The following is a 26,826-nucleotide window of genomic DNA, read 5'->3' on the forward strand; positions in this document are numbered from 1 at the left end:
CCATGTCTAAATTCATTCTAGTTTGATAAGTGCTCACAAATAAAAATAAAGATAATATCAACTTTTGATGTAATATATATATATATAACTTTTAATTTTATTGCTAAGAAATTTCTTAGGCACTACCTATTTGATGACATCTAAAGATTTTGGTTATGGAGATGTTGAGTTATTATAAAACTTAAAAAATAACTAATTTAATATTCTTCTTACATGCACCACAAAAGCACAAGTTCCTTTAAGTTTTATTTTATTTTTTATTCTTTTTTAATATACTACTTTTACTTAAGATTACTCTCAATTGCATTCCATTACATGATTCAAAATTTCACTTATTTATTTACATATATAATATTTTTTAATATTAATTTTTAATGCAAGCCTTGCCTAGGGGGTAGTACCCTTTTATAGTGCAAAAATAGAACATACATATGATATTGGAGATAACTCTCCAGATACAAACAAATGAACAAAAACAAGCTAAATTACTCATCTTTAATGATACACATAACCAATTTATTTGCCAATAGAAATCAACCTAGCTACAACTTTTGCTGGGAAGAGATTAACATTATCCTAATAGAAGATATCATTCTCGTTTACTATGCACAACTTGAACAATGCCCAGGCCTTCTTCATAATCTTCTTCTTCCCTTTAGTCTCCAAACAAAAAAATCTTTAAAAGTCATGACCAAAGATATTAGTGTCTATTATATCCATAGCATTGAGCATCTCCAATGTATCTCTCTTATTTTATTTTATATACATACATATACATACATACATACATATATATGTACACGTATGTATATGTATGTATGTGTACATATACATATATCTATATGTATATGTATATACACACACATATACATACATACATACATACATACATACATACATACATACATACATACATACATACATATATATATATATATATATATATATATACTTGTATATATATCTATATATACACATGTGTGTGTGTGTGTGTGTATCCACATATGTATTTGTATATGTATATATATATTTATATACACATATACATACAAATATGCACACATACATCTCTCTCTCTGTATAAAATGTTATAAAAGGTATAAAATAATTATAAATATAGATTAAGCAAATAACACATAAATTTTTGTTTTGTTGAGGGATACATGATTCTATTTATAATACATGTTTTTATCATCTATATGTTTTTTTTTATTCTTCTATATTTGCTAGTTTCAATGAGGATTTTAGTTTAAGTTTCATAAAGCATTTTTTGTTTACCCCTTCAATTCATGAAAAATTTTGAAACTAAAACTAGTTTAAAATAAGTAGCCTTGGTAGTATAGTTGAAATATTAAGCCCATACAAACTCTATCAATAATAGGTCAAGAATCTTGCTCAAGCCATTAAAGAGAAACCACCTATTTGCACTGCAATAATTCTTAACATGTTAGTAGGCCACAATTGAAGCCTAGATTCACAAAGAAGAGGTTGACATAGATGTGTCTATTTATTTATTAACATTCATTTTATTTTTGCATAGTCCATATAATTCTTCTACACTAAGTTAGGTGTTGTAGAGTTTTCTCAACTAGTTGTTGATTACAAGGATTCTTAAGAAGTTTAATTTTTTACATTCCTATCAAGTCCACACTTGAACTATTAAAACAAGTCCAATATTTTTAGTGATTCATTAATATCATCAAAATGTAAAGATTCAATTCTTTAAAATAAGTTTATCAAGGAATGAACATTTATCATTTAGAAATAAAGAAGAAATAATGAAATTAATTAAGATGATTAAAAGTAGAATATTTTTAACTTCATAGAAATAATACAACTCTCTTAAAAACATGTCCTTAATATTTTATTTTAATATTAGTTATTTTTATTCAATTTGTTAAAGGCTACTCATTTATTAGAAACATAGTACGTATGTAACTCTAAATAGAATTTAAAACAAATGCTCCAATCTAAAATTATTAGACACCAAAATTAAATGAGGAACAAAATATATTGATGGGATGTGCCTAATAAATAGATAAAGCTAACTTTGAAATCAAAGTTGTGAAAAGCTATTTTAACTCACCTTCTTAACTTTCATTGAGCAATAGCTCACACCATGTCTAAATTCATTCTAGTTTGATAAGTGCTCACAAATAAAAAGAAAAATAATATCAGCTTTTAATGGAATATATATATATATATATATATATATATATATATAATTTTTAATTTTATTGCTAAGAAATTTCTTAGGCACTACTTATTTGATGACATCTAAAGATTTTGGCTATGGAGATGTTGAGTTATTATTAAACTTTAAAAAAACTAATTTAATATTCTTCTTATGTGAACCATGAAAGCAGAAGTTCCTTTAAGTTTTTATTTTATTTTTTATTCTCTTTTAATATGCTACTTTTACTTAAGATTACTCTCAATTGCATTCCATTACATGATTCAACATTTCACTTATTTATTTATCTATATAATATTTTTATTTTATATTTTTAAAGCAAGCCTTGCCTAGAAGGTAGTACCCTTTATATTGCCAAAATAGAAGTTGCATACGATATTGGAGATATCTCTCCAGATACAAAAAACTGAACCTAAACAAGCTAAATTACCCATCTTTAATGATACAATTAACCAATTCCTTTTCCAATAGAAATCAACCTAGTTGCACCTTTTTCTTGGTAGAGATTAACCTTAGCCTGATAGAAGATATCATTCTCCTTTACTATGCACAACTTGAACAATGCCTAGACCTTCTTCATAATCCTCTTCTTCCCTTCAGCCTCCAAACAAAAAATCCCAACAAATCATGATCAGTTATATTAGTGTCTATTATATCCAAAGCATTGAGCACCTCCAAGGTATCTCTCAGCTTATTTTATTTTATATACATACATACATACACATGTATATGTATATGTATATATATACTTACATGTATACATATATACATACATATATATATATTAATATATATGTATGTATGTATGTATGTATGTATGTATGTATGCATATACTTAGATATATATGTATATATACACACACACACATGTGTGTGTATTTATCCACATATTTATATGTATATATGTACATAAATGTATATGTATATGTATATGTACACACACATATACATACTCAAAAATTGCATGTCTTATGATTTAACATTTCCAATATAAAAACTAAGAAACTGAGACCAAATGAAAAGAACATAGAGTCTATCATTGTTAAAAATATAGAAGAACACCTACTTCACTCCCAATGCATAGTATTGTAATAATATTTTTGCATAATTTCAATTTTTTTTTTGTAATATATATTTAAATGTCATTAAGATTCATAACACTACTTGACTATATCATTTGATTGGCAATAAAACATTGTCAATTAATTACATGTTATAAAAGGTACAAAATAATTATAAAATAAATCAAGGAAATAACACATAAACATTTTTTTGTTTAGGGATACATGATTCTATTTATAATATATGTTTTTATCATCTATATGTTTTTTTCTATTCTTCTATATTTGCTAGTTTCAATGAGGATTTAATCTAAGTTCCACAAAGGATTCTTTCTTTACCCCTTCAATTCATGACAAGTTTTGAAACTAAAACTAGTTAAAAATAAGTAGCCTTGGCATTATAGTTGAAACATTAAGCCCACAAAAAATCTACCAATAACAGGTCAAGAATCCTAATCAAGCCATTAAAGAAAAACTACAATCCTATTTGCACTGCAATAATTCTTAATAAGTTAGTAGGCCACAATTGAATGCCAGATTCACAAAGAAGAGGATGACATGGATGTTTCTATTTATTTATTAACATTAATTTTTCTTTTGTAGAGTCCATATAATTCTTTTGCACTAAGTTAGGTGTTGCAGAGTTTTCTCAACTAGTCGCTGATTACAAGGATTGTTGAGCAGGTTAATTTTTTATATTCTTGTCAAGTCCGCACTTTGATTTTTGAACTATTAAACCAAGTCTAATATTTTCAATGATTCATGAATATCACAAAGTGTAAAGATTCAATTGTTTAAAATAAGTTTATGAAGGAATGGACATTTATTATTTAGAAATAAAGAATAAATAAATAAATAAATTAAGATGATTAAAATAAGAGTATTTTTAACTTCATAGAAATAATACAACTCTCTTAAAAATATGTCCTCAATATTTTATTTTAATATTAGTTATTTGTATTTAGTTGTTAAAATGCTACTCATTTAGTTGAAACATAGCCAATATGTAAGTCTAAATAGACTTTAAACAAATGCTCCAATCTAAAATTATTAAACACCAAAATTAAACGAATAACAAAATATATTGACGGGATGTGCCTAATAAATAGATAAAGCTAATTTTGAAATCAAAGTCCTAAAAAGTTATTTTAGTTCACCTTCTTAAATTTTATTGAGCAATAGCTCACACCATGTCTAAATTCATTCTAGTTTGATAAGTGCTCACAAATAAAAAGAAAGATTATTATATATATATATATATAATTTTTAATTTTATTGCTAAGAAATTTCTTAGGCACTACTTATCTAATGACATCTAAAGATTTTGGTCATGGAGATGTTGAGTTATTATAAAATTGAAGAAAAGCTAATTTAATATTCTTCTTAGGTGAACCACAAAAGCACAAGTTCCTTTAAGTTTTTATATTTTTTATTCTCTTTTAGTATACTACTTTTACTTAAGATTACTCTCAATTTCATTCCATTACTTGATTCAATATTTATCTTATTTATTTATCTATATATCATCTTTTATTTTTAATTTTTAAAGCAAACCTTGCCTAGGGGGTACTACACTTTATATTGCCAAAATAGAACTTCCATATGATATTGGAGATATCTCTCTAGATACAAAAAACTGAACCAAAACAAGCTAAATCACCCATCTTTAATGATACAAATAACTAATTCCTTTGCTAATAGAAATCAACCTAATTGCAACTTTTTCTGGGAAGAGATTAACATTAGCTTGATAGAAGATATCATTCTCCCTTACTATGCACAACTTGAACAATACGCAAGCCTTCTTCATAATCCTCTTCTTCCCTTCAGCCTCCAAACAAAAAAATCCCAACGACTCATGATTAGAAATATTAGTGTCTATCATATCCATAGCTTTGAGCACCTCCAAGTATAACTCATCACCAACCATTTTGTGAATCATATCATAAGCTGACATCAGGTTTCCAAAGACTTGGATGATGGGCTGGAAAAGATTGAATACAAGTTTCCCATTGTGAATGTGGACTCCTATCGAATATTTGTCTCCCTGTAAAGAAATCATAGTCTCCTTTTCTTGCTCATTGGAAAATTTTAAAACCCTATTTATCTACTCCTGTGTGGTCTCCTCCAGTGACTCCACCTGAGTGTATCTGCAATATATGCCCAAGAAAGTTGTCATAGTGCCACTGAAAATTTGTCTCCAAAGTATGATGGCTCTGCACATTATATCAAGCTCAAGACCTAATCTAGATTTTCTAGAATCCTTGTCATGGATACAAAGGATGGTAGCAGAGTTGTAGGGGGTCAACAAACTTGTACAATGTCTACCACCTCACTCTTATCACATTGGCTAAGACTAACTAAATTAGCCAATCCCAATTCTCAAGAGTGTTGCAATGTCTATTAAGATGACATCTTGCAACCCCATTGGGATAAGATTGTCCTATCCAAAAAACTACTTTGCTGCAAAATTGATCCCCAAATTTACCAGATAGTCCACAACTCTATTTCCTCCATAAAATACATGTTGAATGCAAAAATCATGCAATGATTTTAATGCCTCTTCTATCCTCAACAACTAGTTATCTAATCTCCAGCTATAGAATTCTACTTTAGCCGCACCATTTAGTATGATTTGTGAATCCCCCTCTATTAGTAATTTATCTATACCATTGTGAATCATCTAATTTTTCTCCTTCCATATATGCCACACTAGTATCGACAAACTCACTAACAAAATAAATCCCCATTTAGACTTTAATCTATCTATGGGCCACGAAGAGAGAAACTCAAATAAGGAGCAATTTGTGATAGAAAACTACTACAACCTATCTAACAACCATTCCTAGCATTCACATGCAAAAGGGAACCAAAATAGTAGATGATCTATAATCTCCTCTTCTTGCTTACATAGAATGCACTGATTGCAACCTTCAATACCTATTGATTTCAATCTACTACCTATCAAGATCTTTCTATGCAAAGCTACCCAAAGAAAAGCCCCTACCTTTAGTAATGGCCCTTTACCCCAACAAAGCCTGGATGGCTAGAATGGATTGACTTTCCGTTGCCTAGGTAGTTCATAGCCAAGATTGACCTTATATGTACTTGATTTGGAATTAGGCCAAATTAAAGAGTCTTTGAAAGTTGATTGAAGCACAATTATGTTCAAGAGTATATTATGTAATGTATTAGAATGAGGCGATAAGGTAGCTCCTACGAACCTCCAACTAGCCCACTTAGAGGATGAGGACTCAAACACCATGTAATTTGCAACCCATTGTCCCTCCATGTGTTCCATCAAATTAACCTAGTCTTTGTCTAAGGAGTTAATAGGAAGTTCCCCATCCCATGAATCCCTCCAAAATCTTTGTCTTCACCCATTGTCAATCTACCACATTAGATGCTATGCTATTAACTCATGACTCTCCCAAATATGTCTCTAAAAATGAGATCTACTAGGTGCATTTTCTACTATTAGAATTATGTCTAGTTCCCATGATTCAAGATACGTTTCCAACAAGATCTGACACCATGGTTTTTCTAGTGACTTATACATTTTCCATGCTAACTTGGCACCCAATGTTTGATTTTGTAAAGACATTTTATGAAGACCTACCCCTCCATCCTCTTTTACCAAACAGGCTGTATCCCAACTAATAAGGGGAATCTTCTTCTCATCTTTAGAACCCTCCCAAAGAAACTTCTTGAAAATACTTTCCAAATCACCTGAAAATTTGTTCAAGAGTTTCTAAATTGACAAATAATAAATTGGAATGGCTGATAACATAGATTTAATCATAAGGATCATTCTAGCCTAAGAAAGCCACTTGCTCTTCCATGATGCGACTTTCCCCCAATATTTGTTAATGATTTCCTCGCAAAACTTGTTATCCACCCGACCTAGAAATAGAGGTACCCTTCAATAGATGATCAAGAATGTACCTTGCTTGAAAGCCAAAGTGGCTGATATATTTTCCCTCCTTTTGTGGATGGTGTTGAGAAAGTACACCTTTAATTTGAGGATATTCATACTTTGGCCCGATTCTCTTGCATATATGTCCAATACCTCCTTGATAATCTCAAACTCCTTAATGGTAGCCTCCCCAAACATAATTGCATCATCAACAAATTGGGAGTGAGAAAAAGGCTCCACCTTGTTGTGGATAGAGATCCCTCTCCATCTACCAAGCGAGGTTTGTTTCTTAATGAATCTACCAAGAACTTTTTCCATCAATACAAATAGAAATGGAGACATTGGATCACCTCATCTCAATCCATTAGTTTCTTGTAAAAAACCACATACCACTCCATTCATGAATATGGAGAAATGAACAAATGACATGGAAAAAGAAATACATTTAATCTAATCTTGAGTAAAATCAAATCTAGAAAGAACTTGCCATAAGAAGGGCCATCGAACTCCATCATAAGTTTTTCTAACATCAAGCTTAACAATCATACTTGGTTTCTTTGTAGGATGCAAGCTATGAATTAACTCACCTGCTATTAGAATGCTATCCATAATTTCATGACCCAACATGAAACCATGTTGTTCTATAGAGACTATCTTGTTAAGAATTTATTTCAGTCTACTAGCCATGGCTTTAGGAAATTTTTTATATAGAACATTACATAAAGATATTGGACAAAAATCATCCATAGATGAACAATCTCGTTTCTTTAGAATAAAAGCAATAATCGTATTGTTCAATTCCTTCACGAACTGCCCCTTACTCCTAAATGCTTCTACCACATTGAGAATGTTGAAGCCCATGAAATCCTAACATTTTTGGACTAATTCAAAAGGAAAGCCATTTGGCCCTACTTCTTTGTACTGAGGATTGTCAAAAGTGGCTTTGTTAATCTTTTGAGGAGTGAATGGCCGCATGTGCCATATATTATCTTCAATCCATATGATTCAATCTATAGCATGCAATGTAATTGAGGGTATCTGAGATACAATGTTAGTAGAAGCTCTTAAAAGAGCTTGGAAATGACAAACCACAATTTGTTCAACTTGTGTCGAATTGTCAAAACACCTCCCCTACTCATATTCTATGTAGTTAATTCTACTGGTGACTCAATTTGAATTTTACAAAAGTAAGGGAAATTTTTGTATTTGAGTCCCCATCCTGAATCCATAATTCTCTAGACTTATCTCTCCAATAAATTTCTTCTCTAAGAAAATGCTCCACTAGTTCGCTTTTAAGTAATTTGTCTTCTTCATAAGTTGCATTGAGATTATGAAAATAAATTATATCATTAAAACATGATAAATAATATGACTTTTTCAAAAAGGAAAGAAATGTTGCATCAAGGATAGTAACCATTATCATTAAACTAAAGTACTTTAAATGACATAAACATAAAATATATTCGATCAAATTGATACCTTGACACATTTTTTTAATGTTAGTATTTTTTGTCTTGAAAATAATAATTTGACATATTGTTATACAAACTTATAAGGGCATAAGATAATAAGTGGTCATCTTCTTTAATGTAAGGATACTAAAAGGAATTTACAAGGTTATATTAAAAGTCTATTTATATATTATGGATGTGAAAACATGTATTTAAAACATTTGAAATGTGATTCATAGTAGTATACAAGTACATGAAAACTTTATTTAAATACTACAATCGTACAGTAGTATAGTAAGTATAATAAAAATTACAAAATATTAAACTAGAAAATTAAAATTGTACTTGCATTGCACAAAGTATTGAAAAAATATATATTACATCAATTTTCTTCTAACAACTTAATTCTATTTTCTTCATCCTTGCACTTGGTGACTTGTCTACCCTTTTTCATTTTCGCATAGTGATCATACATGAATGGAGGCATTATTCTTAGACACTATAAAGATTTAACATGAGAAATCACCACAAATGTCAATGAAGTTCTTTCTCTTGGTCCTATATCAATTGTCAATTTTGGAAGAGTCAAACCTTGAAATTTATGTATAGTCAATGCCCATGCCAATCTTAAGTGAAATTGAAGTGTTCTACCCTTCTATATTGGTGTTATTGGAACTGTTTTTGGATGATGGTCTTCAAATGGTAGTCTAGAATAGTTATCAAACTCAACCATCACATATGTTGGAGGTTCAGGTGGAATGTTGCGTTGTTTGTAGACTATATTTCAAATGTACCCCAAAGATCCATTTAAAAGACCTACTTGTGCACATAGATTTGAAGTTAGCATGAACCTTGCATCCTTACAAAGTGGCAACTCCAGATCAAGCTCATCATTTGAATAATTTTCCAATGCATTACCATGTCCTATTTTTGTTGCAACACTATGTGCAATAGGATACTTCAATGAATGTAACATTTTTTTTATTATGACTACGAACATTTTCATTTGTTGAGAATAGATGGACATAATTTTCAAACTGTAAATTTGTTCCAAGATCTATGTTGATAGGGGTTCTTGTCACTAGCAACCTCCAATCATCAATATGTGGGTTTGTATCTCTTACATACATCAAAAGTTGACAATTTTTTTGTTGATCATCATTTTCCCCATCTTTTCTGAATATCTTATCCAAAGTAACAACAATATTGAATTCCTACCATAGCAACTTTTCCCTTCTATTACTATCATATGCTGGTCTATCACTAACTGGAGGAAGCTGCCCCAAATCTCCTACCAAAATAATAGATACAGTTGAAATATAAGAATGAAAATATTTATGCAAGAATGAATAATTTGTAATTCTATTTTAGTAAAGTATTAGTCTATATTTTGTACGTGGTGCACTTGTTAATGAGGAATAGTGAAGCCTTTTACCTCCAAATTTTATCTCTACATTTTGAGGGAATGTTTGTTGAAGTCAAGAGTCTATGTTCTCCAATATTTTCTGACCAATGAAGCTCATTTCATCAATCAAAATATACTTGATATGTGCCATTTCTTCTTGAAAACTCTCAAGTCTTGTTCCTTCTAATTGAGAAAACAAAAAACAAAACTTACAATATAATTTTAATAAATGATAGAAGAATCAAATTAAATTTCCAATAGAAAATTTTTATTTACTAATTAAATATAGAAAGAAAAATTGAAGTTAAGCACATTATTTAACAAGTAGTTGAATGGATTTCAAACGTACCTGATTCAGTAGAAAAGGAAATACTGAGGGATTCAAGAATACTTTAAACAGTAGTTTTTAGTTCAAAGAAAAAAAGTACTCAAAATTATCTATTAGGTAGTTAATCTCAATACAAAAATATTGTGAGTTGTTCAATATTATTGTGTTGGAATCCATTGACCTCCAACCCATTCTTGTGCTAGTTGTAGTTGGGAGTGTAAAAATGGTAGTAGAGTATGACTATCAAGGAAATATACTTCATATAACTCTTTCATGCTAAGAGGTGACTCAAATGTATCAACAATGACTCCCCTCCACCAACAGTCATTTTCTAGTACTTCGACATGAAGGTTAGCTTCTATAACTGAAGGCAATGGTAGTTGAGGTGGAATTGGATGCATATATTCAGGAAAGACCTCTTCCAAAAGGGGCTCTGGAACCACTTCATCAGTTATGAAATGCTCATATCTAACATAATACTTGATTTTTGTAGTATTATGAAAATGTCCTATGATAGCTGCTTCAAACCAAGCACCCTCAAAACCATTCTCATCAAAAGAGACTTCAACCTTCATCCCTATATGCACATCCATGTCTTATACCTTTTTACACAGTTAAAAAAATAGAAAACTTTACTTGTTAAAATGATAACATAAATATAATTGTTAATAGTAAATATAGTTTATATTATTCATATTAGGGGGAAAAAATATTTTCAAAACATAGAATTTAGCAAAAAGTAATAGAAAAAATATTTAGTTTATATTAGTTTTTTAGTGAAGTTGGAGTCCCCTAATTGAAACTATACTAAATTACACAATTATAAATAGAATTTTAAAAATGGAATAAAAAATAGAAAAATGGTCTCATTTGATTCAAAATAGGATATTGCCTCATACAAATGGCATTAAAAAAACATCTAAATAATGTTTCTATATTATTCAAAAAAAAATTATAACTAAAATCAATAAACTAAATATAACCTACAAGACAAACTATTAAAATTTGAACTGAATCTAATATTTCTAAAAAATAACTAAATAAAACACTAATATGTTTTGAATGGAATGCAAATAATGACACGTAAAATTATAGACTTTAGATCAATTTATACCCATAGCTTGAAAAATAATTATTTTATGCTCTTGAAACTATGATACCATTTCTCTATTTGTGGATGCTTTAATATTATATCTTTTCAATACATTTGAAACTATTAAACAATTTTCACATCTACATGCACACTCGAGAAAAAGTATTGCAAGTAAATGTAACTAATTTTATTAGTTTTCTAAAGCTTTAAAATTTTGAAGAATATAATCTTTTATAGGTGATAAAGATGTGATCATTCTTTTTAGGAGCACTACCCTTAAGTGGCAACTGTGTATGAGAACATAATGTTATTCCTTGAATCCAATATCTTGAAAAAGGGGATTCTACACACTTTTTTAATAACTTGATTATTTATAGTTTTCTTTTTCATTTTTTTCTTTTATAAAATATACTTTTTCTAATACACTTAATATTAATATATTATATATTAAACAATTACATGATAATAACTTTAATATTCAACATAATATTTTTTAAATGGTGGATAAAATAGTTGGTCCAAAAGTGATGTAGTGTCATCATGATACAATTTAAAGGTGAACATATCCAAAAGATAAAGTTTTTTTTTCTTTTTAATCGGTAAATGGACAAGGCCTTGATTAATTTTATTAATTTAATAAATAATTACAATATCTTTACTCCGTTTAAACAAGCACTGGTAGGACAAAATGGAGAAGAAAACCTCTAGTCTAGCCTAGGATAGACATCCTATATTATTACATCTTAAAAGGGGCATATCCCAGTTAAATCACCAGATATCAATACAAATTAATTTACATCATGCATAGGGGCATACCCCTAATAGGATTCAATGACTATGTCACAATTATTAATACATTGTTGTGCTTTGCCAACTCTAGAGACAAAAACCACATGATTGTAGTAATTCTTCCCATGCCGAACTCAGATTACTCCTACTCATCTTTATCAATCAACATGTTAGAGCACATATAGAACTGAAAGCAATGAATCATCCATCCTTGAATTCCAGAGGATCTACTTTCCTTTTTTGTTAATGTTAAATTACCAATGTTGTAAAGATCATAAATTTACACCTAATGAATTAAATAAACAAGAAGGTGAAACCATTATAAATATCCTTCACAAAGAAAATTGAGAAGAGAACCAAAACTCACGGATTCCTCTAAGTAGTTATAACCATCATTAGTACCAAAATGTCTCCTTTTAAATGTAGCAACTAAGTCTAATAATGTCTACCCAATCCGAGTATAAGAGAACAAAAGGATAAATTACATACATTTTCTTGCTAACATAAATTAAAGCAAGAATAGTCTAAACCCAAAAAATACAAAGACAAGCCATTACTTCCTTTCCCGAAAGTCAAAAAAAAAAACATAAAAGAAAATAAATCTACAAAAACTAGAAATGTTAACCATATTATGGTATGAAACCACCAAAAGGATCAATAAAAGGTAGTCTTCAAATGCTACTAATCGCTACAACAAGAACATAGAGAGGTGCATAATATAATAATATGTAAAGGAAATAATACATTGAAAGAGCTAATGATACAAATGATAACTGTATCACAGCTTTCGAAGTATATTTGAAAGATAAAGTTAAGTCTTCTTTCTATCTTCAAAATTTATTAATCTTCTTCTTTAATAAAAAAGAAAAAATAAATTATGTTCATTACATATTTAAAGATGTCATGCATATCTATTTTATAACTGGTTTATTAAATGGAACATTACGAAATTCTTTCAATATTCTTAAAAAAACTTAATTAAATATTTGTAAGCATTCTAGGGATCTGAAAGAGACCTTACTGAATTTTATATAAAATCCATATAGTATATTATTTTATAGATTTTTGTTGTCTTGGAGCTATCAAAGAGTGTATTTATGATTTTTCTATTAGAGGAAGAAATGCTAGTCTATAATGCAGGCATCCAATTATCACACTACTTTCATACCTTTAGTGATGTGCTGGATGAAAAGGAAAGATACATGCACTGAAGCAATAATGTAGATTTCAAGACTTTATTCTTCTAGGCAATGAAAAATTTACCATTAAAAATAGCTAGCACAAAATCAAATGGGAAAGAAGGTTACGCGTTGTTGCAATGCAGGGATTAAAGGAAAAGCTCTTGGTATGACAATGTAAGTTTGAAGTTTCTTTAAAATTTGAGGGACTAAACCAATAGAAACATGAAATTTCAACATTCACACAACAAGAAGTTCAATTTATGACTAGCAGTACACATAGATTTGAAATCTAATGAATAACGAAAACATTCGATTGATGTCTATTTTTAATAAATTTTACCATGGACAGTGGCTTTCCACAGTTCATTGTTCAACTTACCATCATTTCTGAAAGTAACAGCATACAAAACATTGAAATACTTTCCACTCATTGATTTCATCAAGTTCCATTTTATTTTTTTTGAAATCAGTAAAATAATGTCAATATTATAAAATGAAGAAAGAATTTGCATTAAAAGAAATTTCTTCAGATTTAGATGACTAAATTTTGTTATATTCTTTGAAACAGTAAAATAACAATAAATATGAGTAGACGAAGAGATGATTTCCATTTAAAAGTAAAAAGTCCTTTGTAATCCTTGTTATCTGATACCTATTTCTTTTTATGCTCTAGAAGTTGATACATCTTTGTATATATGTATGTTTTTCAAATCATGATTGTGATTAGGAGTGACTAGGATTGCTGATAACTTCTAATCAGCTTTTGATACTTCATCAATTAGTCTTAGAATTTGAGCTTTAAAAGGATGCTAGAGTAATATTTCCAATATCTAATATACAAAAATATATTTGTAAACATCTATTTCCTGCAAACTATGCCCTATTTTAAATGCGAGACAATAGTTTTTGTATTTATCTAAATTGAGTGTAGAATATTAAATATATGTTTGGGAAAGAAACAAAAGTTAAAAAAATAAGTCCGTACCTTTTGTCAACTTGTGCACTTTTGGCCTCTTCCCAAGCAACTTCTTTCACTTCAATCTTGTCTCTCTTTACTTTCGCCAAAGCCAATTAAGATATGATTACCTGCAGAAAAATACAAATGTAGAAGATCACTTGTACAGGATAATATATATAAGATTGTTCTTCCCAGTCTTGTAACCGATCAATTAAAAACTGTTCGCTTCCATTTCAATGAATTTAATTTAATTTAATCAAGATTTTCTTCAAAAACATAGCAGTTTGCAGAACGTCGCTATAAATAAATTCTGTGGCGCTCTGTTACTAAATGGATTGGAGATCTGGCCTTTGACAATAACGTTAACGCCTTTTTGACCGTCCTTAAAGTCGAATCTATTTAATATAGTTAATCAACAACTATTTCTTTATGCTAAATCGGGTATCTTATGGGGAGATACGTTTTCTTTATATAAAATTTTACAACTTGTAGAAAATAAACAGTGTCTTTTTTCTTGGTATGGTTAACGGTGTTCCTGGTTGCATAGCAGTTGCTATCTTGTGGAGGGCCATTCCACAAATGGAAAAGTTGAAATGAGAAAGCCTCTCGCCTTAAAATAAAAATACAAATAAATTGAAATGCATATTTAATTTATTTAACAACTAACAAATAAATGTCTAATCAAACCATCTAGTCGGCTGCCTAGACATACGCCCTCTCTTGCTTCCATATAAATCAAAATAGCTTTTCAAATTGAAAAAAAAGCTCGGAATTTTATCATCTAAACTTGAATTGTTATTGTTGCATCTGCATTCCTGGTAAACGTAATTGTGTGATCTCCCTTGTACAAGGTTAGAGAGGCGAAAGGGAAAGAAAAATGAGTCAATAGGGCGCTGTGCCGCGGGAACCTGAGGAATCAACATACAGAGCTCTGTGGGGTATTCCTCACGATCATCTGGTTCGACCCACTCGTGCCCCAGGATTTTATACCGCGCAGGGTGTCCGGCAAGACTGCCGACGGAGAAATCGACGTGGATCAACATCTCCGATGCAGCGGGATCGACAAGAATCGGAGACTCTCCGGCGGGAGGAATCTCCGGCGTCGGAGAATATTCATGATGACGCGCCTCTTTCTCCACAACGCGAGGACGACAATTCAGCTGCGAGAAATCACACAGAGCGTATTCAATCCTTACAATCCTCTGTCAAATCTGCATTTGATGACATGCAAGCCTATTGGGCTAGGGCCGAAAGAGAGAAGAAGAAATTATTACAAACAAACAAGAGACAAAGGGAGGAGCTCAAGAAGGCCAAGGATGGGGAGGAATCCAGCAAACAAAGTCTCGAGGAAACAAGAAACAAGCTACGCGAGCTGCGTAATACATTTGCTGCAGTGAAAGAACAGTGTGATGAAGTATGCGATCAGCAAGGAGCGGCTCCGCGAGCTACAAAGAAGAGAAAATATGTTATTAAGGTTTTGGAGGTTAATGATTTGTTGAACTGTTCAATTTGTTTGGAACCATGGGCTCAGTCAGGAGAACATATTGTCTGGTATGTTGTTGATACAAACAATATCAAATTATAGTAGTTCTTCTATTTCTTTTCTCTAACATTCTTAACTGTGGAGATGCAGCTCTCTTTCTTGTGGCCATTTCTTCGGGAAATCGTGTATAACAAAGTGGATTTTGGGAAATGCAGAAAGGCTCGTTTCCTCCACTGTAAGTGAAAGTCAATTTTTGATCATTTTTCTTATTGTTCTATTTTAGTTTGATGCCTTTCAATTTGTTTCATTTCTAATTTCTATATAAATGATTATAGTGTCCGATATGTTCGAGGAGAGTCACTCTCGGTGATATTCGACATCACTATCTGTCTCAGATTTATGAAGAGTGAACATGCGGATCCCTCCGGTTCTGTTAATTTAGTTACCTCAATATTAATGATATCGTCTCTTTAAGAGCGGCCCTTCTTTATATCTTACAATATTCGGTTTGAATTTTGAAAAGTTGAAATTGTGTTGTATAAATGAATATTTGGAGGTTTTTGGAAGAAATATTTTTAAATTTATTTAGACAAGCACTTGTATCTTTGAAGCGTGCAAGGGTTAAGCTGATAGTCTTGTATATTTTTGATATATTCTTGAGTAGTTATTCATAAAATCTCTCTTTACTTCCTTACCCTTTCTTTATATCTCTCTTATTCACAAACATAGACACTATTTTCTCCCTCTTTAGTGTTCGCTCTTATGTATCTAGATATCATACTTCTTCTATATCTCTTTAATTTATTCGATGTATGTGCTCTATCTAAATCTATCTATTCACTGTCAATCTATCACCTCCCTCGCTCCCTCCTTCGCTACCTCATCTTCTCTTCTTATATTGTCTCCCTATCACTGCCCCCCTCTTTGTTTTTCCTTTCATAGCTATCCTCTATTTTGATATTTGATTACACTCCATGTATCTATCTACTGTTTTCCCCTATGTTTCTTTATTTATTTTTATCACTATCAATCTTTTTACATCTCTACACTCTTTATCTCTCTATATTATTCATCTTACCCATTCTCCCCCCTCCACCCCCACTTTTTCCTTATCTCTCATTATAATTATTTATTCTTATAACTCTCATTTTCTATACAAAATGGACAACTAATTTATTTGAAATCAATAATTTGAATATCTCACAATCTCTATCCCCTCCTCTTCATCTTATTCTATATTTGTATATCTCTCTGTATTTCTCTATTTTTCTTTGATCTTTTGTATGCATCCCTCCCCCCCACTCACACACTCTCTCTCTCTCTCTCTCTCTCTCTCTCTCTCTCTCTCCCTCCCTCCCGCTCTCTCTCTCACATGCACACACACAGACAACAATACCAAATATTTCATCTCTTTATCTAACTTCTCTCTTCATATTATTCCTCTTATTCACCTTGTATAACCTCTCTCCTTCTATATCTCTCAATCCCTCTAATTATCATTTCTTATATGAAATAGACAACCTACTTGTGAAATACACAAAATATGTCACATTTTAAAATAAAATAAATACTTAAAAAACTATTAATTAATATAAGCTACGCTAGTTGAAAAATGCATTCAATATTTACATTATAAAAATATTTTATCTTGTTCTCTAACCAAATTAATTATCAAGTTTACAATATACTTGACTAAGATTTGTAGATATTTAATTTTAATTTTGTTTACTCCAACCTTGAAAGATTAGTTCATTCCAATCACAAGCGTTGAAATATAATATAGTCTTAAATAGAATAATTATGTAAAAGTTATATCCAATTTTTTTAGCAATAGGTAACTCTAAATTTTAATACTCTCATAATGTGCTATATGAAATGAGCTTGTTTTTTAGAAGTTCTTCCATTTGATTAAAAAAAGACTATATATATATATATATATATATATATATATATATATATATATATATATATATATATATATATATATATATATATATATATATATATATATATATATATAAAATTAGGTCCTTCCAAATTAAACTATTAATGAGGCTTTGAATTAAGTGCATGACCACTTTGAAATTAATTATAAATATATTATTTATATATAACACAATATCTTAAAATTTTCTATTCTTACTATTACTATATTGAAATTATTATTTTTTAAATTATAGATATCTTATTTATATTTACATTTATCTTTATATATTCCATATAATATTTTAAAATTATTTTAATTGATAATGAAAACAAAATGACTAAACAAAACAAAATCATAAACGCTAATTTCATAACAATAAATAATTTTAATGGTAGAAATTTGTTGGCTTATACTGACTTTGGCTTTTTGGTAGGTATTTTTGAATTTTTTTTATTTTTTTAAAGAAACTCTATAACATTTATATCTATATTTATCCATATTAGCTCTTCCATATAGTTATTAACATTACATGTTTTAACTAGTTCTTTGTTGAATAAAGGAATATAAGTGAACTTTTGTATTATATGTCCACACAAATATCATAAAATAAGTAGAAATCCTTATAATGACAGTATAAAGAAAAGTGGAAGAACATTGATTTACTGATTATTCAAATCATTATGTTATTGAATATTTATATTACTTAATAGCAGTGAACATAATACTTATGTCTTAGCAAAAAAGGTTTGCAAATATCAATACACTAATGATCAATAAGAGTTAGATTTTTAGTATACATAGAAAGATCTGATTCATTTCTATATTCATATTTATTACTTAGAGGAAATAAACATACAAATTTTCTATCAGGAATCCTAGGATTTTATAGAATTGAATTGTTTTAATGAGTTTGATTTTTGTGAAAATTTAAAAATCATAATAAATGGTGTTGGATAACTATAATTAGAAATATATTAGTATAAATAACTACACATTGAAAATTTCAAAAGATTTTAGTAATTTAATTTTGATAAGACTGTGATATAATAGATTTTGAATAGATTAAATACATTTATGTGCATATTTTTAAAAATCTTTTCATTTGTTTATGAATTAATTTATTTTCTTTATCATACTTTAACATGAAATTTTTGTTTGGGTAAACATTTGCATTGTAAATAAATAAAATTATAGGAATTAGTAGTCTCAACGTTATCTATAAGGCAGGGAACTAATGTTTCCAATGGTGGTACATGATTATATTTTGAAACATGTCATTACAAAACTCTTAAATAGTGATTTATTTTTTATTTAATTTTTAATCAATAATTTCTATTTTTTTATTGGCGAGTCCCCTTTTTTCCAAGGGTAAAATTGATCTTCTGAGATCAAAAATTGGAAAAATAGGGTTCTAAAATGTTCTTCAATCAGTCTCAACTCTCATCATTGATAGTAATTTATTAGACTGTATGCCACTTCTTCCATTGAACTCAGATCAATTTAGTGGAACAAATATTGCTTACAGAGATCAAACATAAGTAGGAAAAAAATTCGAGTAGAATCCTAGGCACAAATACAATCATAAATGACTTTCATGGAGAAGAACCATTCAAAATGGCAGTCCTGAGACAAAACCCCTAAGTATGAATATTATTAATCAAAGGGCTTTTTTAAGAAATAGTCTTGCCTGCCTTTTGTCTCAATGTAATATTTCTTTTCTATCAAACAAATTTATTTAAGCAAATGTAATATTTTTAAAACATAAAAATAGATGAATTTATAAAATATATTTTTTAAGGGCATTTTACAATAAAAATGAAAAATTATGATTAGTGTAAGAATTAAAATTTGTTCTTTAAATAATTTTAAAGATTCAAACATTCTTTTCTTTATAATTTCCTCATTTTAAATATTTTTAAACAAATTTTACCACTTGTTTCCCATGCCCTTCATACCTATTTCTAAATCTACCATGTTAGGTGAATATGGCCTTCAAATCAATATAGCATGATAGAAACAAAGAAAAATGACCCCTAAATCCAAATTGCCAACTACTTATACAATATACTAAGAAAATAACCTCAAAATTGCCAAATACATATGCCACACACTAATTACAAATGGTATAGATGAAGAACAATGGTCTACTACCATACACAAATGCTAGGCATAAAAAATCTTCTATGCTGTACAAAACATAAATCCATATTCTATTTCCTTCAAAAGGCAGGGACTTTAGCTCCTCAGAGCTCTTGTTAAATAAATGAATATGTTGTGGCTAAATTTGTGAAGGATAATGAAATAATGAAGGAATGAAAAATCATGAAACTCAGGAAACATAGTTTTCAACTATGTTTATATTGAATTTTAAATTTTTGATGTGGTAGATTATTTATTTAATAATATAAATAAATTGTAATAATTTTCTAATCATTGAAATAAAACGTTAACTGATTCTTAATCTTTAACACTTCTATTGATTGAACTAAATTGATAGTACTGATCATCAATCATTGTATACATGTTACTCTACAATTAGGAAATTTATTTCCTTCATTTTGTAATTTATTATTTTTCCATCATTTACTTTTTTCTTGGTAAAACTTGATCCTATTTGTGCTTGATATTTATCTAAATTAATTAAAGAATAAATAAATAGATTTTGAATAAATTAAATATATTTATTAGTATATTTTGATAAATCTTTTTGTTTGCCTATGAATTAACCTATTTTCTTTATCACACTTTAACATGAAGTTTTTGCTCTAGTAAATATTTGTATTGTAAATAAATGACATTATACAAATGATTAAATAAATGGCTATGTTTTGGTTAAATTTGTATCTTCTACACAATTATTTTTAGATTTTTATATTTTAACTCTTTTTTTTTTTGTCATTTCTCTCTCACAACTTTTGAAATCTATAGGTGCATATCTATCTCTATATCTATCTTTATATAAGTACTATAAACATATTTAAAAAAATAATTCAACCTTAAAGACCAAAATTGAGTGGATGAAGGAATCTTAATAAAAGATAGGATCTTGCAATCTTCTTCTTTTTTTTGTAGGTAATTGGTTGAAGCCTAGAGATTATTATTATTTGTTTAGATTAATTATTATTATGTGTGAAGCTTGAGTAGATTCAGAATTTTACAATCTTAATAAAAAAGTTCACAATAATAATTTTGTCTTTTAGTTTTGATTACTAATGTTATTTTTAATAATATTATTAAATTTTAACATATAATCCAAATAATCAAGTGAAATTCTAGTTAGTAGTGCTAAAATTAGATCCACCATATTAATTTTATTTTAAAGATGAAGAAAGAACATATTTGAAAATAGAATATACAAAATACTTATTAAATTAAATAAAAAAAAGTAAAATCTAGTCCTTATACATTTTCATATAATCAAATAAAAAATGTTATTATTCTAGTGCAACTACTTTTTATTAGAATGTATGATTGTTTTGATATGTTATCTAATTCTATCTCAATGATAATACTAAGAATTTTTATTTTTATTTTATATTAACAATCGAAAGGAAGAGTTACAAAATTAGTTGGGGAGGCATAGCCTGAATCCCAAAGTATCATATGGAACCCAAAAAATACATTAAAAAAAAAAGCTAGTAGTTAGAGCTTGGAATATAAAAAAATGATAGGAAAAGCTTAAGATAGAATATTGCTATAGTCTTCAATCCAAGAGGTCCAACTAGTAGCTCCCTCCATCCAAACCACTTTCTTTCTTTCTAAAATTTGAGTGAAGAGTTTGACTTTGTCAAACTATGGCCCTCTAGTATGTTTCATTTATTTAATTAGTCTCTTAAGTGCCTTATTAAAGACATGATAATTGTTGGCAATGCTGGCTCACTTGAAGCCATCCTTCATTTCATAGATAAACATGGTGGCGTGACCATCTTGAAGAAATTTTACCAGCTTCTCCCTCTCCAATCTTTTCATACATTAGACTTGAGAAGTAATTTTAAAATATATGAGTTTTTGATGAAAACCAGCAAGTATTTGACCACTGCCTTGAAATTTATCCTCATTTCTACATTTCCATATAAACTAAAGTATGTAAAAGGAAAGGATGTTCTGAAACAAGTTATTAGTAAACATGTTTCTACTCTTGATATTATTACTGGATATATGCATGAACTTAAAATAAAATAAATAATAATAATAAAATAATTTACTAATTAGCCAAAAGGCTCCTTAGTCAAATAAGCACCCTTAAATCTACGAAGGATTAGAACATAATAAAGGAACAAAAAGCTGTGAAATTCTGGTAACATAGTTTTCAATTAGCCTTATTTTGAATTTTAAATTTTTTGATGTGGTAGATAATGGATTGAATAATATAACTAAACTGTAACCATTTTTTGATTGTTGACATAAAACCTCAACTGATTCTTAATCTATGATGCTTTTATTGATTGAACCAAATTTGATAGTACCAATCATCAATAATTGAATCTGCAAGCTTCACATTTCTCAATAGATAGGGAATTTATTTCCTTCATTTTGTAATCAATTATTTTTGTATCATTTATTTTTTTGCTCGGTAAAAATTGATAATGTTTGTGTTTGATATTTTGCTTTCAATTTTAATTGCTACCAAAATGATTAGATAAACTACAATTTTAGAGCATTGTTAAATAAACGATAAACATTTTTATGGATTATTTTTCAAGTATGTTTCCTTATATGTATTGCATCTAGTTAAAAAATATGTTGTAGATTTTTTTGAAATTTCTATTATGAAATTTGAATTAGAAGTCTATGGGAAGCCACTAGTATCTTGACTTGAACTTTCCATGAATGATTTTAAGACCAAATATCCATTTATATTGATGTATCATTTCAAAATCAATCTATGATTCAAGATGGGAGGAAATAATTTAGAATGAGAATATGAACATCATATTTAAGGCAACACAAAGAGAGCCAATCACAATGAAGAATCTTTTATAGGAGATTACACATAATCAATTATATGCCCAAATAGTTTTAGTAATAGCAAGATATACAGTAAAAAAAATAGAGTCTTGATTAAGAAATTTAATTATTTAGTAATCAATTGAATGAGTCAATCATAATATGAAGTATATTTGCAATTTTAGTATGGTAAGTACAGTAATCCTCACTATTAATGAGAGATTTTAGGCCGAAAAAATCTCATATTTTTGAGGAATGATATCAAGAAATACAAAGGAATATGAAGGTGACACTAGAGGTAAAGATGATTTCAATATTTAGAGAAAGATTACCTTATTCTATTGTTGCCCATTCACTCTCACCTACAAGTAGGGGATTCATATGTCTATCAAAGAAGAACATATTATGCACAAACTAGGAGAGAGAAATATATGAATAATATCTGAGTTTTTTAGACTAAATCTATCAAGGGGCATATGCACTGAGTAGTGGTGCCAAAAAGTTGACAAGCTTTTTTTTTTCTTCATATTTTCAATGCTACATATGAGCTTTTATAAAAATCAAATTTTTATATATGATGGGCTGCACACCTACAACCCATCATTTTTATCAAAGGTTTTTACTATTCCTACAGAGCAACGCACATGCAGGTTAAAAAATTCAACATTTTCACCATCCCTTGCCAATATGCCTCCTCGCTAGCAAAATTCAAGATCACAAGCACACCCACGCCAACACCGTATGCGATCTAAACTTAACTTTGCATTGTTTGATATGTTTTTCATATTATTTTGTAGGGTTTTTACAATTTTTATTTAGATTTGTTTATTTATTTAGATTTCAATTTATTTTTTATCAATAAATGTCCATAATCAACCGACAAATCCACAAAACCCTCAAGAACCTCAAAACCAAAATCCTCCTCAAGAAGAACAACAAATTCCACAACCTGAACCAATTGCAAGACCTCCACTAGGAACACAAGAAAATATAATAAATGAAATAGAGAGAGAGGCAAAACTGAATTAGAAGGACTCATTGCTTGGTTGAAAGAGTTTGGAAAAACCAATCCAATGAGGGCTCAATTGGCATTATCCTTTGAATCCATTAAGACCTAGATAGCCTTAGTTAGTGGTTAGTTAGATATTTGGCATGTTAAGAGGGATGAACAAAAAAGATTTTATGCAAATAAATTGTCATATGAAGATGTTAGAAAAAAAGAAATACCAAAAGGTAGAATATGTGCATTATTTAGAAAACTTGATGAGCAAAATATTATTAGAGAGGGTACTAAACAGTTCCCCATCCATTGGTGCATACATGATGCTATTAGAAATAATTTTTGGGATAGATGGTGGATGGTTTTTGATGCCCTTCCTTGACACAATCACAAGGTCCCCATGTATTTTTTGAAGAAATTATATTGTGAGTTTGTCCTCCCCAATTATTTTGATATATTAGACTCCCAGGGTAGAGGTGGGGGGTCATCATTTGAGAGGTCAGGAGCACATCATGACCTTGATGTAGTTAGGGTACCTGTGGTCAAGCCACAACACGAGCATGTGACTATTCCTTTAGTTGTGAAGGAACATGTAGAGGCCAACACTCTAGGGACCATTAATTCTTTGACATAGACCCTAATCCATTCCACAAACCCATTAGTTGAGGGGGAGCCTTCTGTGCATCATGGTCACATGTGCACTTCATGTGGATCCCTATGCACATTTGGCACTCATGCTAGAGATGGTGCAGATGATGGGCTTGTCATTGATCAGTTCCTGAATGACACATTTGGCATTGACACACAAGTAAATTACAATTATAATTTACTAATTTGATCACATTTAATATGTATAGTGAATGATTAATTAATTAGCATCTATTGACATTGCTCAAAATTCAGGGTTAGAGTGTTGTCAGGCTTGGCAGTGATCCTCCAGGCCCATTTTTTGTCCCCTCCATGAGTTCAGAGGTATGTATCAATTTAATCAATTTAATTAATAAAAATATTTATTAAGTAATCATATTAAGGATTGAAAAAAAAATTATGCATGTGCATTAGTTTCTCCACAGGACCCTCAACCTTTACTACGAACTTGGAGCATAGACATTATACGAGCTTCGTACAAGTACAATTGCTTCATGTCAATTTAATTCATTTGATTATATTTATTTCATGTTTCATGTAACATGTAACATGTATTGTAAGACATGTAGCTCATGATGTCGGACACACCTCCTCATCTTTGATAGTTTGTTGATCATGGAGTGGCCACAACTATGGCTAGCTCATAGCCATTGACTGAGGTATGAAAGAATTTTCTTCATTTTAGTTGTTTATAATAGTTAGTCTCAACATTTCTAATGTTATTTATAAGTGATTATATTTATTGAGTTTTTGTAGGGTCTCATCACGCCTGATCATCCACGAGCCTTCAAGGTGGACTTACAAAGTGACTATTTGATGGTGGTAAGAAAATAATTGATTTTGTGTGTACATATATTTGATTTCAACGTATAATAAATATTGATTCATATCTACTTTGTTTGTATTAGCTCGAGCTGGAGAAGAGCCTCAATAAGAGGATGAGCGAGTGTGTCAGGAGGACCTTGTCATCTCCACCATCTCCCTCCACATGATGATAGAAGATGTTGAAAGATTTGTTTCCTTCCTCTCATGGGAAGGAAAAGATATAGTTGATCTAGACATGTATATATATATAGGCATCAGTGGAAAAATTTGATACACATTTGATGTATATGACATTTTATATTTAATGTATGACATTTATTTGATGTATGACATTATTCAACTTATGACATTATTGGTTAATATATGATATGTTTGTTCATATACGACATTATTGGTTATCATAATATATTATGTGTTTATTAATGTACATGACATTATTAGTTATCATTTTATATTATATGTTTGTTCATGTATGACATTAAATTAGATATGTTCATGTATGACATTAAATTAGATATGTTTATGTGGGTAAGTGCACCAAGTTGTGGTGCCAAAAAGATGACACCTCTTTTTCTCATTCTAGTTTTGCAAAGCACATACGTGCTATAGTGCATATGCACTATAGTGCACACACACTATGGCTTGGGTGTACCAAGCCATAGCACGTATGAGCTATAGTGTGTACGCATTAAAGCGCGTGCACACTTTTCAAAAAAAATTACAAAGCGCATATGCGCTATTTAAAAGTAAATTTAAAAGGCTTTAAATAGTGGCGCGCACGCACTATAGGGCACATGCGCTATTTAAAGCTTTACATTCTACCAAGCCTAATGTTTGGCTTTGCCTTGGGGATCTAACCCAAAGCTTTGGAGTCTATAAACTAGTCTGAGACGTGTTTTTCTGCAAACATACAAAAAATGATTGATTTTTCTTGTGTGCTCTCCTTCCAGTTTCCTCATGGTTGAGCATCGATAAAATAAGGTTACATGACATTGTAGGTCTCTATGCTAGCTACACAACCATATAATTTATTTTTTATTTGAACTATTTCAAGCCTTTCATCTATAATTTCTTTTGAATGTATGCCTATTTTTTGTCAAAAACCAACATGTACTAATTGGGTTGTAGATTTTAGCTTGTTCATCAAATTTTGCAACAACTTACTTTTTTAGAAACTAGACTCCATTCTACACACTTTGAAAAAGAGAATTTTTTATTTTAGATTAGTTTTCAATCATTTCTAGGGAGAGCACACAGATATTTCACATTTTTGGGATGTGTCTGATGAAAAAATTCATAAAAAAGAAATACACATTATAAAATTACCCAAAAATTTTGGGATAAACTACACAGTGTTAGGTAACTTTTAACCACAACGATTAAAGATTTAAAAAAAAAAGGTTAAAATTTTAAGGGGGCCACACTTTGTACTATGTTATGTTTTTCTGAAATAAATAGTACCACATTTTGTGGCTCCCTTTTTTGAGGACCTAAAAAGAAACCATTTAAAAAAAAAATTAGTAGTTTAGAAACTAGATTCAGAGGACCATGAATTTTATTTTTTTCATATCTTAAAATTTTGAGCGTAACTATCTTCAAATTCTTGTTGAAGTCTAGAAA

This window comes from Cupressus sempervirens, chromosome 5 (genome assembly GCF_028749045.1).
Source record: "Cupressus sempervirens isolate cs-2001-9-10 chromosome 5, ASM2874904v1, whole genome shotgun sequence".
Taxonomy (NCBI): domain Eukaryota; kingdom Viridiplantae; phylum Streptophyta; class Pinopsida; order Cupressales; family Cupressaceae; genus Cupressus; species Cupressus sempervirens.